Below are 20,741 nucleotides of genomic sequence, written 5' to 3'. Positions count from 1 at the left end.
GGCTCGAAGGTTGGTTCCCCTCAGTGGGGAATTGAACCAGCCCAAGAATTTCCTCACATTTTGATGTTAAGTTTCCCCAGCCTCTCTCCAACCTCGAAACTTTAGCCCCACATTTGATACCGCGGATTTTGCGGCAAACGAGCCCATATGTTGCAGTTACTTGGACATACCTAAAAGTCGTGCATATTTGTCATTATGATTTATTGAATTATTTGATGTTTTTCTATTCCTATACAAATGTCAGCTTCTGACCACAAACTTTCATAATGCACCCCGATGTTGATCGACGCCTTAAGACCCTTTACTGACCCTTTGGATAGTCCCATCGACCCCAGGGTTCGATATTGACCACTTGGGAGACCCTTGCTCTGTTACTACGTCAGATCTCAGTTGTGTGCAGAGCGGTTACTTGGACATTCCTGAGAAGTTTCGCGGTTGTCTCCTCTCAAACTTCCAGATCCATGCGTTTGTTCAAGCAACTGAAATCTGGCGAAATTAATTCTCACGCTCTCTTTCTCAGAAGTTATGATGACAGAAAAAAAATATATTTCAGACTAGGTTTGCACGACACAGGCTATTCTTGCATTGTACTCCATCTCTCATCGTAGAAGGAGAAACAAAATAATAAATTAAACACTGTAAAAAGTCTATGAGGACTTAGAGGACATCACGATCTCATCTATTTAGTTCTCACCTGAGAGGCCACGAGGCGCGAGTGCAAAACCAAATTAAACGAATCGCCTTTATCTGCAACTGTTCCTTCCTCCTCTCTGGCTCGAAAATCAAAGACGGAATGGAATTCTCTTCACCCACAGAACGACGAGAATAGCCACATCGAGAGAGAGACAGGTGGGAGGAAGAAAGCTATAAGAAATTCCGAAATGACTGTCAGGTTCATGTTGTGGACGTACAACGGCAGCAATATTTTATTGGACGTCTCTGATCTCGAGATGGCGGCAGAGATCTTCCTTTGCTGGAAGCTACTGGCCATTCATATGTAACCATCCAACATGACGTCTCCGTGAAGGAAGTCGAATGTGTAAAATAAGCGGTTTCGCGATGTGAGGACTGGATGTTGCTTTGTCATTTCTGTTCGTTACCATTCGCGTGAGAAAATTAGAAACTATACACTCACACACACACACACACACACACACATATATATATATATATATATATATATATATATATATATATATATATATATATATATATATATATATATATATATATATATATATATATATATATATATATATATATATATATATATATATATATATATATATATATATCTCAGTATATGGGAGAGGGGCAGTGTTTAGGGACTACCCTGCTTAAACCAGTTTTGGGGGTAGGGAAGTGGGAGGAATATGGGGACACACACACAGGAATACCTTTAAGGAAATTAGTATATAATATATATATATATATATATATATATATATATATATATATATATATATATAATATATATATATATAAAAATAACATATAATAAAAAAGCCTTAAAAAGTTGTCAAAATGTAGAAATTGATCCCTAAACACTTGTGATCCTCACCCCAACCTCAACTCTCTCTGTAAAATGATTTTGTATGTAATGTATTTGTGAAATATCTTGCTCTTCCCTCCCCTGAAGTATAGCTTTAACTCCCCTGATCCCTTCCAGGGTCCATATCCATTCCCCTTTATTCCCTTGTCCCTCCTCTTCCCTTCCCCCCCTTCCCCTGGTTCCCCTCCTCCTCCACCATCCCTCCCAACCTTTATCCACCCCTTCCTCCCCTTCCCTTATATATTCCCTATACAGTATATCCACCCTCTTCCCTTCTATCTTCCCTCCTTATCCCCCCCATCCATATATATATCCTTCCCCTATATATATATATAATATATATATATTATATATATATATATATCCCCTCACCCCTCCCCTATTATATATATATATATCTTATATTATATTATATTAATTTCCCCTTAAAGGTATTTCCCTCCCTAGTCGTTCCTATTCCCTCCCCTTCCTTCCCCTCACCCCCTAGCCCCAAAAACCATTTTTCCCCAGGGTGATCCCTTCCCCTCCCCTCCCCCTTCCCTTCTTACCCTCAACTCCCCATTCCCCTTCCTGGAACAAATGATAATTCCCCTCCCCTTCCTCCTCCCCCCTTCCAACCCTCTTCCTCCCCTGGTCTCCCCTTAACTTTTTTTCCCCCATTCCCTCCCCTTCCTCCCTCCCCCCCCCCATTCCTTCCCCTCTTTCCCTCCCCTCACCCTCCCCATTCCCCTCTTCCCATTCCCCTTCCCCTCACCCATTCCCCCACCTTTCCTCCCCTCTCCCCTCCCCATTCCCTTCCCCTCACCCTCCCCATCCCCTTCCTCCCTCCCCTACCCTTCCCCATTTTCCCCTTCCCTCCCCCTCCCCTCACCCTCCCATTCCCCTTTCCTCTTCCCCTCCCATTCACCCTCCCCATTCCCCTTTCCTCTTCCCCTTCCCCTCCCCCTCTCACCCTCCCCATTCCCCTTTCCACCTCTTCTTCCCTCCCCCCCCACCCTACCCATTCCCCTTTCCTTTCCCCTTCCTCCTCCCCTCCCCTCCCTTCCCTTCCCATGAACATGAAGGGGGAACTTATTAAGGGTAGAACATGAAGGGTATGGGTATGGGTATGGAACGGATATGGTACGGGTATAGGTATGGGTATGGGTGTGGTACAGATATGGGTATGGGTATGGTACAGATGTGGGTATGGATATGATACAGATATGGGTATGGGTATAAAACAAATTTGGGTATAGGTATGGGTATGATACATATATGGGTATTGGTATGGATATGATACAGATATGGGTATGGGTATGGTATAGATATGTGTACGGGTATGGGTATGGGACGGATATGGGAACTAGCAGATGCGAGTGATAGCGAGGATCTGCATCTATATATATATATATATATATATATATATATATATATATATATATATATATATATATATATATATATGTGTGTGTGTGTGTGTGTGTGTGTGTGTGTGTGTGTGTGTGTGTGTGTAATACCAAAACTAATATTTTGTGCCACATTTATTTTGACAATTCAAGATACTTAAGTAAAAACTGAAAACTAATAATGACAAGACAAGTAATATTCATAACATTTGTAATTATGATCACGCCTAAAATCCATTAACTTTTCTTCCTATGACCCTAATGATTCTCATTATTTCACAAAATCAGTTGAAATTGATCTCGCTGACTATGTCGTCAATTCTTTAGTGGGTTCTAAACAACTCAGCTGAATGACCGAGCCGCTGGTTTTATTTTTTGAAAAATAGAACGAAGTATTCTCCAGAACGATTTCCCAGCTTGATTACACAATAGATCTGCAAAACGTTTCATTGATAACCAAAGTGATTTTCGTTTTTCGTCACTGCCTACCTATTAATGTGAATATATGTTTGTCTTCTTTCATTTCATCCAAATATTTCACAATGCGAGAAATAGCATGACATGTCTAAAGGCTGAGCGTGAGCGTCTGGTGATTCTGAAAAAAAGGACAAAAAGTCTGAAAGAGGGTGCTGAAGGAAATTCCTGACAGCATTTATTGACGAGACCTAAAGGAAACTGAGGGTTTTCATTTGCATTATGATTGGAAATGACATCGTTCCCTTCAAAACATTCTTTATGCAAATCGTCCATAAACAATGATCACCTGGAGATGTACTCAATTTGAACCCACGCTTCACTGCGTCTTGCCTAAGGGTCAGTCAGATTCTTAGTGCATACTCTACTCTCTTTACAAAATCAATAAATTTGGGCTCATTTCACGCTTTTAACGTCATTATTACAGTTCACTTTGAACAAAATTCCTATAGTATGGAGAGTCTGTTCATACGGATAAAACGAATATGTTTTCTGGGTGAGAGTAAAACTCGCAGAGATCCGCATCTACGCCTTTCTTGTGATCTGAACTGACATGGCGTCATTGTAAAAAGGACTAAAATATTCCAAGCAAATTCTCTCTCATGGATAAATGTCACTGGCTCCCCCACACGCCCCCCAGTAATAATAATGAAAATAAAGTACAGCATTCTTATAGAGTTTGAGCCTTATTGATAATGTTCGAGCAATAAAAGAGGCGATCATTTAAAACTAGAAATTAAATTTTCTCTGTTATCAATTGAAGCTTCGCTCCTCGTCACCATTCCCAACCGTCACACAAAGTGGCTGTTTACAGTTATTCAGAGATTCCTAAAGTTCAGAGGAGAAAGATTCAGTGATTTAGAATTTCAGATCATGCAAGACTTCACGAGGCCTTTTATTGATTTTCTTTCAACATTCCTACTTGCATTGGTGATTGTAAAATGATAAGGATCAAAATCCGTTTTTTTCTCTCTGTTCAATAATCATATTTTGACTTTAGTATTTTGTAATGTATTTGTGTTATGTAACATCTTAGCACCTTAGTGAAAAAATGTTCTTAGATTATCAGAATGTAATTTACTATTGACAGAATAGTTTCAGCATGCTTCGATGTTATCAGGTAATATTTCTGAGCTTACATTATATATTCAATATTTTAATATGATTGTATTTCTTAACTTTGCAGCTGTGAAATATAGAGGGTGAAACGTTAAAAGAGTGACATCATAATGTATAAAACTGCTACAATGAAACGGCAACAGTAAAATCACATTGCCGACAATTGTTACATGATACAAAAATTCCTCATTCATCAGAGAAAGTAAACCAAGAGGGTTCTTAGAACAAGGTCTATAGATTAAAGAGGTCTTCTCAGGCCACCAACAGGTAGCCGAATGGTGGGAGTTGTGGTGGGTCAGAGGGTGACGTCACTCGACCATGCCGTGCCTGAGTAAGCTGTGGAACTTCCATAAGAAAATAAAGGAACTATTCTTTCTGAATGTTTTTTCATCTTTTCAGAGATTTATATTTTATTCTTTTAGGAAAATAAAAGTAAGATTACAAATACATAACTTTATTACATTAAAACAACCAAACATATATTTGATGATGTGAATAACTGAAATTTGTTGAGCATTAGACAGTTTAAATTTATAAAATAAATAATGATTATACAAAGTATATGCTTCAATTATGTTCTATATAACGTTGCGAGCTTTTTCATTTTATTTTGCGCTTTTCTTGAGGAACTAATGCTCCTGTTCAAAACACGAATTCTAAAGAATGTACGACATCTAACAAAAAATGTAATAACTTCGTATGGTAATGTGATGTTATTGCTTTTAAAACACTCGCTAATTAAATCAGTCAGTTTATCTGTCGCGCCTTTTCCCGGTTTTAAATATTTTTCCCCGTGATAACAGAGAAACATTTTTTCCATTGTTTTTAAATGCACCAAAATTCCTCGCTTGAATGCAACAGCGTTCCATCTCTTGCACTTACGGCAAAATCCACGAGCCAAACCCTTTCTCGCTGCAGTTCCAAGGAATTCATATTCAGGAAACTGATGAGCTATGATAACCAAAATGAACGTATTGTTTTCCATCTTCCATCGCATTTCCTAATTCTTCTTTTTCATTTCCAATTCTACATTGTCATCATTTTGCAAATCATTACCAAAGTTCCACTGGCAAACAAAAAGAAAAGGCTTAGCTCTTTTTGGATAGAAGTTTCCTCATCTTATAGGAAGCGCCTTGTTCAACAGGAAAGCTGGAAAATGAGGTTGATGTCATCAAAAAAACGTGAGGTTTGAGTTTGATCTAATTATTTTGTTTGCCTAGAATGTATTCGGTGCTATGGGTGTTGATGACATGCTTAATGCAGCCAAAAAGTGTTCAAGACCATCTTGATTTAGCCTGTAATCAGAATATATGATGTTTGAAATTTATCTTTGACCATTCTCAGCAGCTTCATTAACGAATTGTATAATTAAGCCTTTTTGGAAAGGGTAGAGCCTATTGCTTTTAATCACTTTCATTTCTTTTAGACATCTGAATCATATCATGCAACGTTTAATTTGTATGTCCAGATTCATCCCATAGGCAACATGGTTTCCTATCACGAGTTATATGTGGTTTCCCAATCTTAATTTCGAGCAAACCTTTGTTACCGAAGTACTGAAGACATTTATATGTTGTTTCGATAGTAATTGCACCATTAAACATTCATGCGTGCATGCCCATTACATTGATGTGCAGAGAGAGCTTATGTTCAGAGGAGTAGATCACTTTTGCTTTTCATAATTAACTCCTAACTGAACCACAATGAGCAAACCTTCTCCCGACAATACAAATCCATGATCAAAGAAATTATTCCTAAAGTTTTATTAGGCAAATGTAAATCTATGTTAACAAATGCAGAATTATCTATATCAATGCCTAAGAATTCCATAAACTAACATTTGTTGTTCTTGTTATAACCATGGCTACATGATAACCTGAATAATCTTTTTCATGTTAGTGTCCTAAAGAGAATGTTTTAAAATGGTCACAATGAAACGGCACTATAGGTCCGGTTCAAGGTAACCTGCAGAACAGTCAAAATTCTTGTCAGAAGAAATCTATAGACCTTGCTTAGAACTATCTTGTCAGGTATCTAGATGACAGATACCCGTTTTATCGTCGTGGAAAAGAAGGTTCGAACTAATGAGTCTCCTTGCCGCGGGCATTCGCCTTACATTCTTTTGAAACATCGGTTTTCGGATTCTGATCTTTTTCCAAACCAGAAAAACACTGCCATTCCATTTCTCATACGAAGCGCGGGTAACCAAGATGCACCTTCCTCATCAAGTTCCTGATTTCAGCCAATTCCCAAGAGTCGGGGACAGATAGCATCGTTTAGGTTTCAGTGCAAAGGTTTGGGAGTGAATTCATTTAACACCTTGCGTGGCTGGTCACTTCCAGGCTGAATAAGTATTTTTCTCCTGTGTAAATCACCTGTTCAGTTCTAAGAAAACCGGTCGGATAAATAAATAAAAGAAAAGTCAGTTCATTTTGAAACTTCTTTTGCTCACCACTTTCTTTTCAGCTTCCTAATTTATGTCGATGTTCAAAATGGCCACAGAGAGCCTTCTCTTGCTGCACACAACTTTCCACTTCTCACTTCAGAGAAAAATCAAATTGCACAAATAACTTTTAACTAGTCAAAAGATGGTCAGGAGAAAGAAACCATAAAACAAAATAAACAAACAAGAACATAATTATACACACACACATATATAGACAGATAGATATAATTACATTATATGTATATGCAAAATAAGTCTGCTAAAAGCAAATGGGTGTTACAGACTAATACACACACAAACAAAGCCACTCCAACATCTTCTAAAAACATAACAGACACCTCACACGTCTTGAACTGTCGACCTAACCGCTCAACTCTCCTCGCTGCTGGGAGAAAGGGAGCTGGTGGTTTGGTACGATACATGTACATGCGCTACCGGGGTCTAAGCGATGTCAGGCAGGGCAGCCGATCGAGACTACGGTCTACCCCAAAGCCAATTCAAAGTCCTTCAAAAGAAGGCATCGTGCTTACCCCATACAAAAAAATGGGAAAAAGCACGTTAAAAGAAGAAGAATATGTATATGTAAAATAGCCACACAACTTCACTGTTAAAAAGACTTCCTTAAGAGAAGCAAGTTGCTGCGTACTGAATGAGGCCTTGGGAAACAGCGAGGGCCTACAGCTTAGCGCCAAAAACCGAGCAGAAACTGGGGTTATGGCAAAGACAGACAAGAAAAATGACACCAATATACATCATGAAAAAAACCAGAGCAGTTGGAAACAGTAATAGCTGTAAAAAACGTAAGCAATTTAGGTGTCGCATTAGTCTACAGAGGGTAAAAATGTTACATAGGCCTATAGGTGAGCTGCTTTAATCTGGTTTGATATTCTAAGCGAAAATACGTAGAAAGTCCTGATATGAGAGACCTTGGGAAAGATCTATAGTAAATTGGAGCGCCTTCTAAGAATTCACGAACACTGTCGGAGGAAGTTACAGGACATAAATTGTATCGTTTATAAGAGAAATGAAAAAGAGTAGATCTCGGGATGGAAGTCAAGAGATGTAAAAAGTGGGCGACATACTTTTATTGGGGAATCAGGTTAACATGAGGGTGACTTTCTTCCCTGCCCACTGCTAAGAACAGGACTCATCTAAGCTTTAACGCTTATCTCCTGGCACTGATCCTGTGGCTTTGGTGTCCGTCATGTTACTGCACGGTGCGTTAAACCATACCTGCACTTGTGCATTTGCACCTCAACTCGAGAAGAAAAGGTAAGTGTAATAATAAGCCCAAAAAAAGCCTGTTTGGTCACTAGTTAGCACTGCGTGAGAGCGACATCTCATTCTAATATATACTTTCACTCACTGTTTATGTATCATTTTCAGGCATAAAGTTAAGTATCCAGACCATGACAAAAACAAAAATATAATATACCAGCTGAGCAAACCGGCGCTGCCCAGAAGAACTTGGAAGACCTCATTAAAATTTTCCTACATCCTCTTTGAATTGTTTTGTCGTGTAAAGTATGTGTACTATCACTGAAAATACTTTTCTTTCCTGTGAGTCATAATTCTGTCTTGAATTCATTGCTTTAAATAAACATGATATATACATATATTTGGCACTCATCTGATTAAAATGGTGAGAGAGAGAGAGAGAGAGAGAGAGAGAGAGAGAGAGAGAGAGAGAGAGAGAGAGAGAGAGAGAGAGTGGTTGCTCTATGGTGAAGTTGTTTTTCTTGGTAGTGGTGTTGCCAAACTGCCCCATAACTAAATTTCAGACCTCATTTAAACCGACTTTATAACGAAATGCATTACCGTATAGTCACGAAGCAGTCACTGTAGCGAATTCCGAAGCTAAAAACGAAGAAGAAAAGAATGACTTAATGAGGAAATTTGCATTTGAATGAATAAAAAAAGGAAATATTGTATGTTGATGACATTGGGCTTAGCTATCAGCTAATGCGCATGCGAGGATGGGGAGGTCGTTCTCGGCTGCGGAAATCGAAACTCTACTTATAGAAATTATCGATATAGATTTTCAGTGTTGATTTTATTGAGGTAATTAACAATTATTATTAAATTAATAATTATCATAAATTATAATTAAATTTCACATAAATTCTGATAAAAAAATTGATTTTATAATGAAAGCAATTCTAATTTAATACAGTCAAACACATCTGTTTAATTGTTCTGGATATACTAAGCTGATTATAGGGTTTGCAGTGGGAGGAGTCTAATGACGTCACCAACAGAAAAAGTGGTGATTTTCTACTCAAGCTACTGGTGACTCCCATAAAGTTACTGAGGGGCAGATGAACAATACCAATAAAAACGAAAATTTCATTTGTTTTGTCTTTGTTTGTATGTCTGTCACGAGGTAGGGGTTGAGTTTCATTTATAAACTTTCCTGGGGTGACATAGGGGCAGTGTGCAAAATTTTGTCTGGGTCTGTCAAGTGGTTTGGATTTCTATAGCATCCAAACAAATATACAAACATTCACTTTTATTATATAGAAATGTATATACATACATACATACATACATACATATATATATATATATATATATATATATATATATATATATTTTATATATATATATATATATATATATATATATATATATATATATATATATATATATATATATATATATATATATATATATATATATGAACATATTGGGACGTGTTTCACATGAATAAATTTCTGACTCACAACGGGATCGAGCACTGGTGTTTCGAGAGAGAGTCCAGTGAATTAGCAATCTGGACGCAAAGGTCATGAAAGAAGTTGGATCCCAAGTAATATGTACCTGAGGTTTTTCCCGGGCAGGCGCCTGGTGCCCACATACCAGCACTGCTTCTGACAGCTTTCCTACGTAACTCCACTTTTAAGTGTGTGTGTTTTTTTTAATGAAATCAGTATTTTTAAACTCAATATAATGATTACTTTTTGCTCCAAACTTTCTAACAATATTTTAAATTTTGTTATTTATTTTATGAAGTGTGAGTTCAATATATCTTTTCATTACCTCTAATTATTTAATGTAAATTTCTTACAATAACAATAACTCTCACGCATTAAAAAAACGGATAGTTTCATTGTAGATTCTTTCTTTAATATCTGATCACGAAAAGCATTAGTCCCCACAAGCGTTTCCTGGTGGGACCAATTGGGTTAGTTTAGGACACCATTGGAAAGAGAAATCATTGTTATTGTTGTCAACGTTATGCAGAGGACTGACTCTCCGGAGGACCATTTCAGATTCGCTGCAGAGTTTCACAGAACCAAGATTAAATTGCATTTTTATTTCCTCAAACACGACACATGTAAGGAATAACACTCAAAGGAATTCCAGACGCGTTTACACTCCTGTGGGAACTTCCATCCTATCTTCTCCTTTTGTAACGATGAGGAAGAAGTAAAAAAAAAGAAAAAATGGTCTCCTAAAGGACATGCAAGGTCAGGTACGGATAATAACTCATAGCACGCAGTATTTACGATACTCGATTTCTTATAAAGAGAAATCTTTAGCTAAAGAGCTTTTTCATTTTTGTTGGAAATAACAGCAGGTGTAATAAATAAATAGAGTTCTAAGTTATTTTCATGTTTTGCTAGTCTTGAAAAAAATCCCTACCCAGAGTACATGAATTATATCTGTTACTTCAACTCATCAACATTTCAGAATTGCATTAGCATAGTAAAACTCTAAGTCAGGCACAGGTCAAGACAAAAATATCTTTTTCTGCAGTTTGACTTAATTAATCCGTCTGAGTCATACACATACATACACATAATATTAGGTCAGTTGATTTCGTATATTGATCTCACACACACGAAATCAACTGACCTAATGCTATGTGAATGTATGTATATGACTCAGACGGATTAATTAAGTCAAACTGCAGAAAAAGATATTTTTGTCTTGACCTGTGCCTGATCTGAAGTTTTACTATGCTAATGCAATTCTGAAATGTTGGTGAGTTGAAGAAACAGATATAATTCAAGTACTTTGGGTACGGATTTTTTCAAGACTAGCAAAACATAAAAATAACTTGGAACTCTATTTATTTATTACACCTAATCAGTACACGAAATCAACTGAACTAATAACTGGTCCAGGGGGAACATTTCTCTTGTGTTGTCATAATCCTAAAATAAATTTTCCCGCTGGTTCAGTTATTAGTTCAGTTAATTCCGCTGCTCCACATCTTACAATCTAGCTAAGTACATAGTGGTTTTCTTAACCCACTGGTTGGTACCATCCCTGATGCTAATATCAGGAATAATGTTGACTTGATAACCAAACTAAATAGTGGGCAGATTAATAGTGTATCAAGGCTGGTGGGTTCTGAGTTGGTATCATTATTCACAAAAGTACCTGTTGACGATCTGCTGGAGTTTCTGTCGGAATTATTAGGAAACACACAGCTGGGCATAACATTTTACAAAAACACCAGAATTAATTAAATTATGTATAAACAACAAAAATTTGGATTCAAAGGGAAGTTTTGCTCTCGAAAATTTTGGTATGGCAATGGGGAACCCTTTATCTACAGTATTAAGTAACTTGTGTATGGAAATTCTTGAAAGCAAATGTTAAATAAAATTGTTCCACTCAGTGTAGTATGGTTCAGGTATGATGATGATATAATTTGTATATTGTTAGGGAACGAAACAGTAATTAATTTCTTATACAAGTTGAATGAATTAGTGCCATCAATCAAATTTGCTATGGAAATGAAAAAGGATGGTTCCCTAACTTTTTTAGATTGTCTAACACCTAAACCAGTAATGGGTTTGAATATAGTGTTTACAGAAAACTTATTAATATTTCTACCTACGCACATTTTTATTGTAATCAACGCAATATGCTTAAGAAATCATTGTTCACATCTACGTTTTTAAGAGCATTACTAAATGTAGTCCTGAACACATTGGTGATGAAATAGATAAGATTAGGAATACAGGCAAGAACTGATTAAAGGATTGTTAGACCTGAGTTGTTCTGTGGCTTTTTGGAAGTTTTCGTCTAACAATCCTTTTATCTTCCATTATCCCAAATCCTTCGGGAGCTCGCTCATTAACGTTTACTTAAATAAAAAAGGGGAAGAAGTCGGAGTTTACAAGATTCCGTGCAGCAATTGTAATGAGGTTTACATGGGAGAGACGGGCAGGCCCCTCTCGCAAAGATTAACAGAGCACAAAAGATCAGTACGCTATGCTTTGGACACTTCAGGAATTTTTTTACACATCAGGGATAGAGGCCATTCTATAAATTGGAGCGGGGCGGAGCTGGTTTTCAAAAGTAGCTCTCCGTACAAAAGAAAGATGCTGGAATCTGCTATCATCAATCAAACCAACAATATGAACTTGTCAGGAGAACATTGGAAAGCGGATGAAATCGACAGTTTAATCCTTAAACCTCTTCTCAAACAGGTGCTCCAGGAAACAAGACCACCAGACGAATCGCAAAACAGGAGTTAATGAGGCCAAAAACCACCAGAGAATTGTTTATTTTCCCTCCTTCTTGGGAAACGGTCACCTGCATACCATCGGAGACTTAATGCCACACCTACATATGCCTTGTATATATACTCCTGTAACATTTCATCTGTCCATATTTTACCAGTGAAGGGGCAGGGAAGTACAGAAGGAAGTAGAAGAAGGAAGTACTCATGTATGTATATATATGGTTGCAACATTCAAACAGTGTATGCATATATATGTATGTATATATATGGTACATATATATATATATACACATATACATATACATATATATATATATATGTATATATATATATATATATATATATATATATATATATATATATATATATATATATATATATATATATATATATATATATATATATATATATATATATATATATATATATATATATATATATATATATATATATATATATATATATATATATATATATATATATATATAATAGCTGACCAACACAGCACTGCCCAGAAAAACTGAATAACAGCCGATAAACTGTCTCTCTTTCTCCCCTCTCTCTCTCCCACTTTCTTTTCCTTAACATCCCCTCTCCTTTCTCTCTCATTTCCTCTCTGTCTGTCTGTCTCCCAGGCTCTCATTCAAACTCATTCATTAATATTGTATGAGAATATAAGTCTTTTTTTTAATCAGAAATATTTAGAATCTACTCTGCTAAGCCTTTTTGCTTCTTTCTCATTATTAAGTGAATTGGTGCAGCAGCAGCCGCCGCCAGCCTTCCACCTCCTCGTCATTCAGCTGAATTTACTGCGAACGAAAAGTATTGAATTTTCTCTTTTTGGTGATTTTTTGTAAAATAGTAGCCAACAGGCATCACTTACCGATAACCTACAACCCGTCCGTACATTTTGCCTTTGTTTCACTGCCCTTTGTTATATCACACCTAACACAAATAATAATGAATTATATATAAAAAGGTAATTCTTTTTACTTTTGTGCTGAGCAGAAAAATTCCAGTTATCTCTATTTAGCGAGTTTTGGTGAATTGATAAAAAAAGAGTTGCAAACGTTTTCCAATAGGGCTAATTCATCTTGTGATTGGTATGCTTTATTTTTGTTTTAGGGACTTTTTAACATAGCATAATAAATTATACCTCATTAACTTTACAATAACATCAAATTTATGAGCGTAGCATTTAGTATAAGGTCACACGGAACAATAGCAAAAAGTTACCGCAATGCACGTTCATATGGCACTTATATCAGCCCGTACCAAGCAAAGTTTGGTGAGCACCTAATGTTCAGTTCGTACCTATGGTAATGACTTAATAAGGTATCATGAACCAAAACATTCCCTTCGCGGAGGAATGTAAGTCAAACGGTTATTTATTGTTTTGAATAAATACACGTTGATAAAAGATAGAAATGAATACATATCATTCTAAAAAAATAACCACAAACATTTTATTTTCCTAAAAAAGGGTATGCGGCAATAGGTGCGATGGGTTGATGGAGTTGCCAGGTGTCCATTTCAAGTAGAAGTGTGAGAATCACCGAATTGAAGTTGATGCTTCGTTTGTTCAAGCATGTTCTATGTTCGTGACTGTATGAAAAACGTTACTTAGTTCTTCGATCAAAATTATAATGTGGTGAGATAGACTCGGGAAGGCCTGTCTATATGGTTAACTGTCTCCACCACTCTGTTGTCTATAATTAATTCCAAACCTCATTTAAACAAATACAGGATTTCACTGTTGATTTTATTGAGGTAATAAACAATTATATTATTAATTGTTATAAACTGAGTTGGGTCAAATGATGGCCACGAGCATTTTAAATTACATTGCTTTATGACTGAAAGAAAGTCATTCTATTACAGTCAAACACATCTGTTTAATTTTTTTGGATATGCTAAACTGATTATAGGGTTTGCACTGGGAGGAGTTTAACTTTGTCGTGTTCCTTTACTTTTATGCCTCGTAGGTTTTCAATGTTGATTTGATCGAGGTAATAAATAATCATATTAATAATTCTCATAAAATGTGATCAGAATTCACGTAAAATTCTGACCAAAAACTGATGTTACAGGGGATGTGGATTTATTGTTGTAGGTTAATCATGCATCTGACAGCGCCTGGACGAAAAGGTGGAGAGTCAGGTGAAAAATGAGAATTAACACGTAAAGCACTGAAGGAAAAGGTGACGTGAAAACGAAAATTTAATATGTTTTGTCTGTTTGTATGTCTGTCTCACGGGGTAGGGGTTTGATTTTGAGTTATAAACCTTTCTGGGATGACATAGTGGCCATGTGCAAATTTTTTTCTTATGGGTCTGTCAAGTGGTTCAGATTGCTATAGTATCAAACAAATAAACTAACATTCACTTTTTATTATATATATATATATATATATATATATATATATATATATATATTGTATATATATATATATATATATATATATATATATATATATATATATATATATATATATATATATATATATATATATATATATATATATATATATATATATATATATACATATATATATATATATATATATATATATATATATATATATATATATATATATATATATATATATATATATATATATATATATATATATATATATATATATATATATATATATATATATATATATATATAGATATAGAGAGAGAGAGAGAGAGAGAGAGAGAGAGAGAGAGAGAGAGAGAGAGAGAGAGAGAGCTACATAAAACGGTAGGATGAATATTGCATGAAAGTAACTACCTGTGTAGGTTGTCTAATGAGACCCCGTTCTACGAGCAAATGTTGTCTACAAATTAGTATGAAGTCATACTACACAGACAGTTACTTTCTTGCCCTTGTGCATAAACGGGATGTGGATCCTTTTTTATAGTTTGTGCGATTACTGATATTTGTATTAAACGTCTGACCGCTCTTGTCCCTCTGTTCATTTTGCGCCTGTTACACCGCAGATTCTGGGATGTAGCTAGCAGCTGATACTGACGTATTATTCGACTTGAGAAGTAACATACACTAGATTGAATGTCAGATTGAAGGATATAATAAAATTAATCATAATAAAAACCGCACTTAGTATCCACACAATCTGTCTGTTGACGGTGAGTCATTTTGAGTAATATCAAAACTGTTGTTCTTAAATGGAAGAATTAAATTGTGTTTCTAATGTGATAATGCAGAAAACAAATCCTCTCTCTTTTACTGGTATTCAGGCGCTCTTACATGTGCCACTGAGGCCGTAAATCTTTCAGTTTCTATCTACGACAGGCTGAATTTTAATATATATAATAAAAAATAAATCTTGAGATTTAGTCACCAGAACATTCTTCATGCAAAAACAATAACATGAAGTTCAACTTTAGCTTTCAATCATTTATCCCTTAAATTATGGCCTACATAGAGAGCCATAAATTTTTATGAAAACACCAGATAACACGACGAGAGAACGAACAAAAAACATCAACCTGAAACTTAAGACACTTCACAGAATCAAGGTAATTCACAAAATTATTGATGTGACAAAAGTAGAGGATAATCTCCTGGAAAATGACCGGGTAAATGAGACGAGAAATGAGTCATCCACGGGACCGATGTCTGGAAACTCAATCAGAAATGGATTCCAGAGGGAATGGCGACGAGGAACTACGTTCCCGGGTCCTTATTCAAATGACTCAGGAAGGATTCCGAAAAGACGGTTCGTTCCTTCCAGATATTCACTGAATTTTTCTTATTCCTGGAAAACCGTCGATTATATCAAGCGATATTTTATTATGCAGTGCTTATGCCTTAAAGTAAACTTGGCTGTTACCACTTACAATTACAAATTGCCTGGTGAAACCAGTAAATGAAGACACGATTTTAAACTTAACATCGCCGTTTATAAGTTCCCACACCATACTTTGGGAGTTATACAATTCTGTCAGTAAGGTCCTTCACCTAAAATCCTTTTAGCTGTGAGGACAATATCCTTTGTTATACACGTCAATATAATTCCTTAATGCTATAAAAGACGAAAGAGGACCAAGCAACAGATATCCAGGAAACATGCAGATGAGAATACCATGACTGATTTCGCAGGGAGATAAACGAATAATAAAATTATATATATATATATATATATATATATATATATATATATATATATATATATATATATATATATATATATATATATATATATAAACTGGATGGTATCTAATGGAGTATTTATTCAGAAAAAGTTACAAGCTTTCTTGGACAAACAGTCCACATTATCAAGTGTCCGTACCAAGTATCCGGATACTTGATAATGTGGAATGTTTGTCCAAGAAAGCTTGTAACTTTTTCTGAATAAATACTTCACTAGATACCATCCAGTTTGAATGAGGTCCTTTTACTAACTCTACTAATGCACAGAACAATTGTGTATGTGATAAAGTTAATATATGTATGTATGTATATATATATATATATATATATATATATATATATATATATATATATATATATATATATATAAGAATAGAATTCATATTTTTTTCTCATCTTTCGTTTCCTACAAGGGCCTCTGATTAGGAAAGAGAGTATCAACTGGAATGGGTAAATGATTCGGTTCAAGAAGATTTACTGTGTACCCCAGTGTCTTTCCTCACAACGGATTTCTCCAGCATCCCTTAGCTTCACCACAACAAAATATATTTTTTTATTTATTCATTCATTTATGCTACTTGTATTTCGTGGTGCGTGCGCTAAACCTTTTTGATAAATTACGGAATTTCTGCTCTTAACTTTCTGTTAGAACAGAACAGGTATCTAGATGATGCACTACCCATCAGAGGGATCGTCATCATCTTCAAGGTGGTCTCTCCCTTCATTCACTTCCGATTTCTGCTCTTAACTTTCTGTTAGAACAGGACAGGTATCTAGATGATCAGAGGGATCGTCATCATCTTAAAGGTGGTCTCTCCTTCATTCACTTCCGATTTCTGCTCTTAACTTTCTGTTAGAACAGGACAGGTATCTAGATGATCAGAGGATCGTCATCATCTTCAAGGTGGTCTCCTTTCATTCACTTTCGATTTCTGCTCTTAACTTTCTGTTAGAACAGGACAGGTATCTAGATGATCAGAGGATTGTCATCATCTTCAAGGTGGTCTCTCCTTCATTCACTCCCGATTTCTGCTCTTAACTTTCTGTTAGAACAGGACAGGTATCTAGATGATCAGAGGGATCGTCATCATCTTCAAGGTGGTCTCTCCTTCATTCACTTCCGATTTCTGCTCTTAACTTTCTGTTAGAACAGGACAGGTATCAGGTATCTAGATGATCAGAGGGATCGTCATCATCTTCAAGGTGGTCTCTCCCTTCATTCACTTCCGATTTCTGCTCTTAACTTTCTGTTAGAACAGGACAGGTATCTAGATGATCAGAGGGATCGTCATCATCTTCAAAACTCTCTCCTTCATTCACTTCCGATTTCTGCTCTTAACTTTCTGTTAGAACAGGACAGGTATCTAGATGATCAGAGGGATCGTCATCATCTTCAAGGTGGTCTCTCCTTCATTCACTTCCGATTTCTGCTCTTAACTTTCTGTTAGAACAGGACAGGTATCTAGATGATCAGAGGGATCGTCATCATCTTCAAGGTGGTCTCCCTCCACTTCTTTCTGTTATGGACATTCATTGTCATTTAAGGTGGTTATTTCTGATCTTAACTTTCTGTTAGAACAGGACAGGTATCTAGATGATCAGAGGGATCGTCATCATCTTCAAGGTGGTCTCTCCTTCATTCACTTCCGATTTCTGCTCTTAACTTTCTGTTAGAACAGGACAGGTATCTAGATGATCAGAGGATCGTCATCATCTTCAAGGTGGTCTCTCCCTTCATTCACTTCCGATTTCTGCTCTTAACTTTCTGTTAGAACAGGACAGGTATCTAGATGATCAGAGGGATCGTCATCATCTTCAAGGTGGTCTCTCCCTTCATTCACTTCCGATTTCTGCTCTTAACTTTCTGTTAGAACAGGACAGGTATCTAGATGATCAGAGGGATCGTCATCATCTTCAAGGTGGTCTCTCCCTTCATTCACTTCCGATTTCTGCTCTTAACTTTCTGTTAGAACAGGACAGGTATCTAGATGATCAGAGGGATCGTCATCATCTTCAAGGTGGTCTCTCCTTCATTCACTTCCGATTTCTGCTCTTAACTTTCTGTTAGAACAGGACAGGTATCTAGATGATCAGAGGGATCGTCATCATCTTCAAGGTGGTCTCTCCCTTCATTCACTTCCGATTTCTGCTCTTAACTTTCTGTTAGAACAGGACAGGTATCTAGATGATCAGAGGAATCATCATCTTCAAGGTGGTCTCTCCCTTCATTCACTTCCGATTTCTGCTCTTAACTTTCTGTTAGAACAGGACAGGTATCTAGATGATCAGAGGAATCATCATCTTCAAGGTGGTCTCTCCCTTCATTCACTTCCGATTTCTGCTCTAACTTTCTGTTAGAACAGGACAGGTATCTATGATGATCATCATCTTCAGGTGGTCTCTCCCTTCATTCATCATCTTCAAGGGGATCGTCATCATCTTCAAGGTGGTCTCTCCTTCATTCACTTCCGATTTCTGCTCTTAACTTTCTGTTAGAACAGGACAGGTATCTAGATGATCAGAGGGATCGTCATCATCTTCAAGGTGGTCTCTCCTTCATTCACTTCCGATTTCTGCTCTTAACTTTCTGTTAGAACAGGACAGGTATCTAGATGATCAGAGGAATCATCATCTTCAAGGTGGTCTCTCCCTTCATTCACTTCCGATTTCTGCTCTTAACTTTCTGTTAGAACAGAACAGGTATCTAGATGATCAGAGGGATCATCATCATCTTCAAGGTGGTCTCTCCCTTCATTCACTTCCGATTTCTGCTCTTAACTTTCTGTTAGAACAGAACAGGTATCTAGATGATCAGAGGGATCATCATCATCTTCAAGGTGGTCTCTCCCTTCATTCATTCACTTCCGATTTCTGCTCTTAACTTTCTGTTAGAACAGGACAGGTATCTAGATGATCAGAGGATCATCATCATCTTCAAGGTGGTCTCTCCTTCATTCACTTCCGATTTCTGCTCTTAACTTTCTGTTAGAACAGGACAGGTATCTAGATGATCAGAGGATCGTCATCATCTTCAAGGTGGTCTCTCCTTCATTCACTTTCGATTTCTGCTCTTAACTTTCTGTTAGAACAGGACAGGTATCTAGATGATCAGAGGGATCGTCATCATCTTCAAGGTGGTCTCTCCTTCATTCACTTCCGATTTCTGCTCTTAACTTTCTGTTAGAACAGGACAGGTATCTAGATGATCAGAGGATCGTCATCATCTTCAAGGTGGTCTCTCCCTTCATTCACTTCCATTTCTGCTCTTAACTTTCTGTTAGAACAGGACAGGTATCTAGATGATCAGAGGATCGTCATCATCTTCAAGGTGGTCTCTCCCTTCATTCACTTCCGATTTCTGCTCTTAACTTTCTGTTAGAACAGGACAGGTATCTAGATGATCAGAGGATCGTCATCATCTTCAAGGTGGTCTCTCCTTCATTCACTTCCGATTTCTGCTCTTAACTTTCTGTTAGAACAGGACAGGTATCTAGATGATCAGAGGATCGTCATCATCTTCAGGTGGTCTCTCCCTTCATTCACTTCCGATTTCTGCTCTTAACTTTCTGTTAGAACAGGACAGGTATCTAGGTGATCAGAGGATCGTCATCATCTTCAAGGTGGTCTCTCCCTTCATTCACTTCCGATTTCTGCTCTTAACTTTCTGTTAGAACAGGACAGGTATCTAGATGATCAGAGGGATCGTCATCATCTTCAAGGTGGTCTCTCCCTTCATTCACTTCAGCTCTTAACTTTCTGTTAGAACAGGACAGGTATCTAGATGATCAGAGGGATCGTCATCATCTTCAAGGTGGTCTCTCCCTTCATTCACTTCCGATTTCTGCTCTTAACTTTCTGTTAGAACAGGACAGGTATCTAGGTGATCAGAGGGATCATCATCTTCAAGGTGGTCTCTCCCTTCATTCACATCCGCCTTCAGTAGTTCTGGAATATTCGGGCAGCCCTTTCATCAAGGGGCAGGAGACTACAAGACGGGAATTTTGAATAGTCTCTCATTTATCTGATTACTTTCAATCCACAGACTGTCACAGACTTATTTAGAGGGATCGCTATGATGGCTGCCTAAAACCTGACCTAAAAAAATATTGAGGAGATATT

The sequence above is a fragment of the Macrobrachium rosenbergii genome, chromosome 36 (assembly GCF_040412425.1).
Source record: "Macrobrachium rosenbergii isolate ZJJX-2024 chromosome 36, ASM4041242v1, whole genome shotgun sequence".
NCBI lineage: Eukaryota > Metazoa > Arthropoda > Malacostraca > Decapoda > Palaemonidae > Macrobrachium > Macrobrachium rosenbergii.
Note: the sequence above shows the minus strand (reverse complement) of the source record.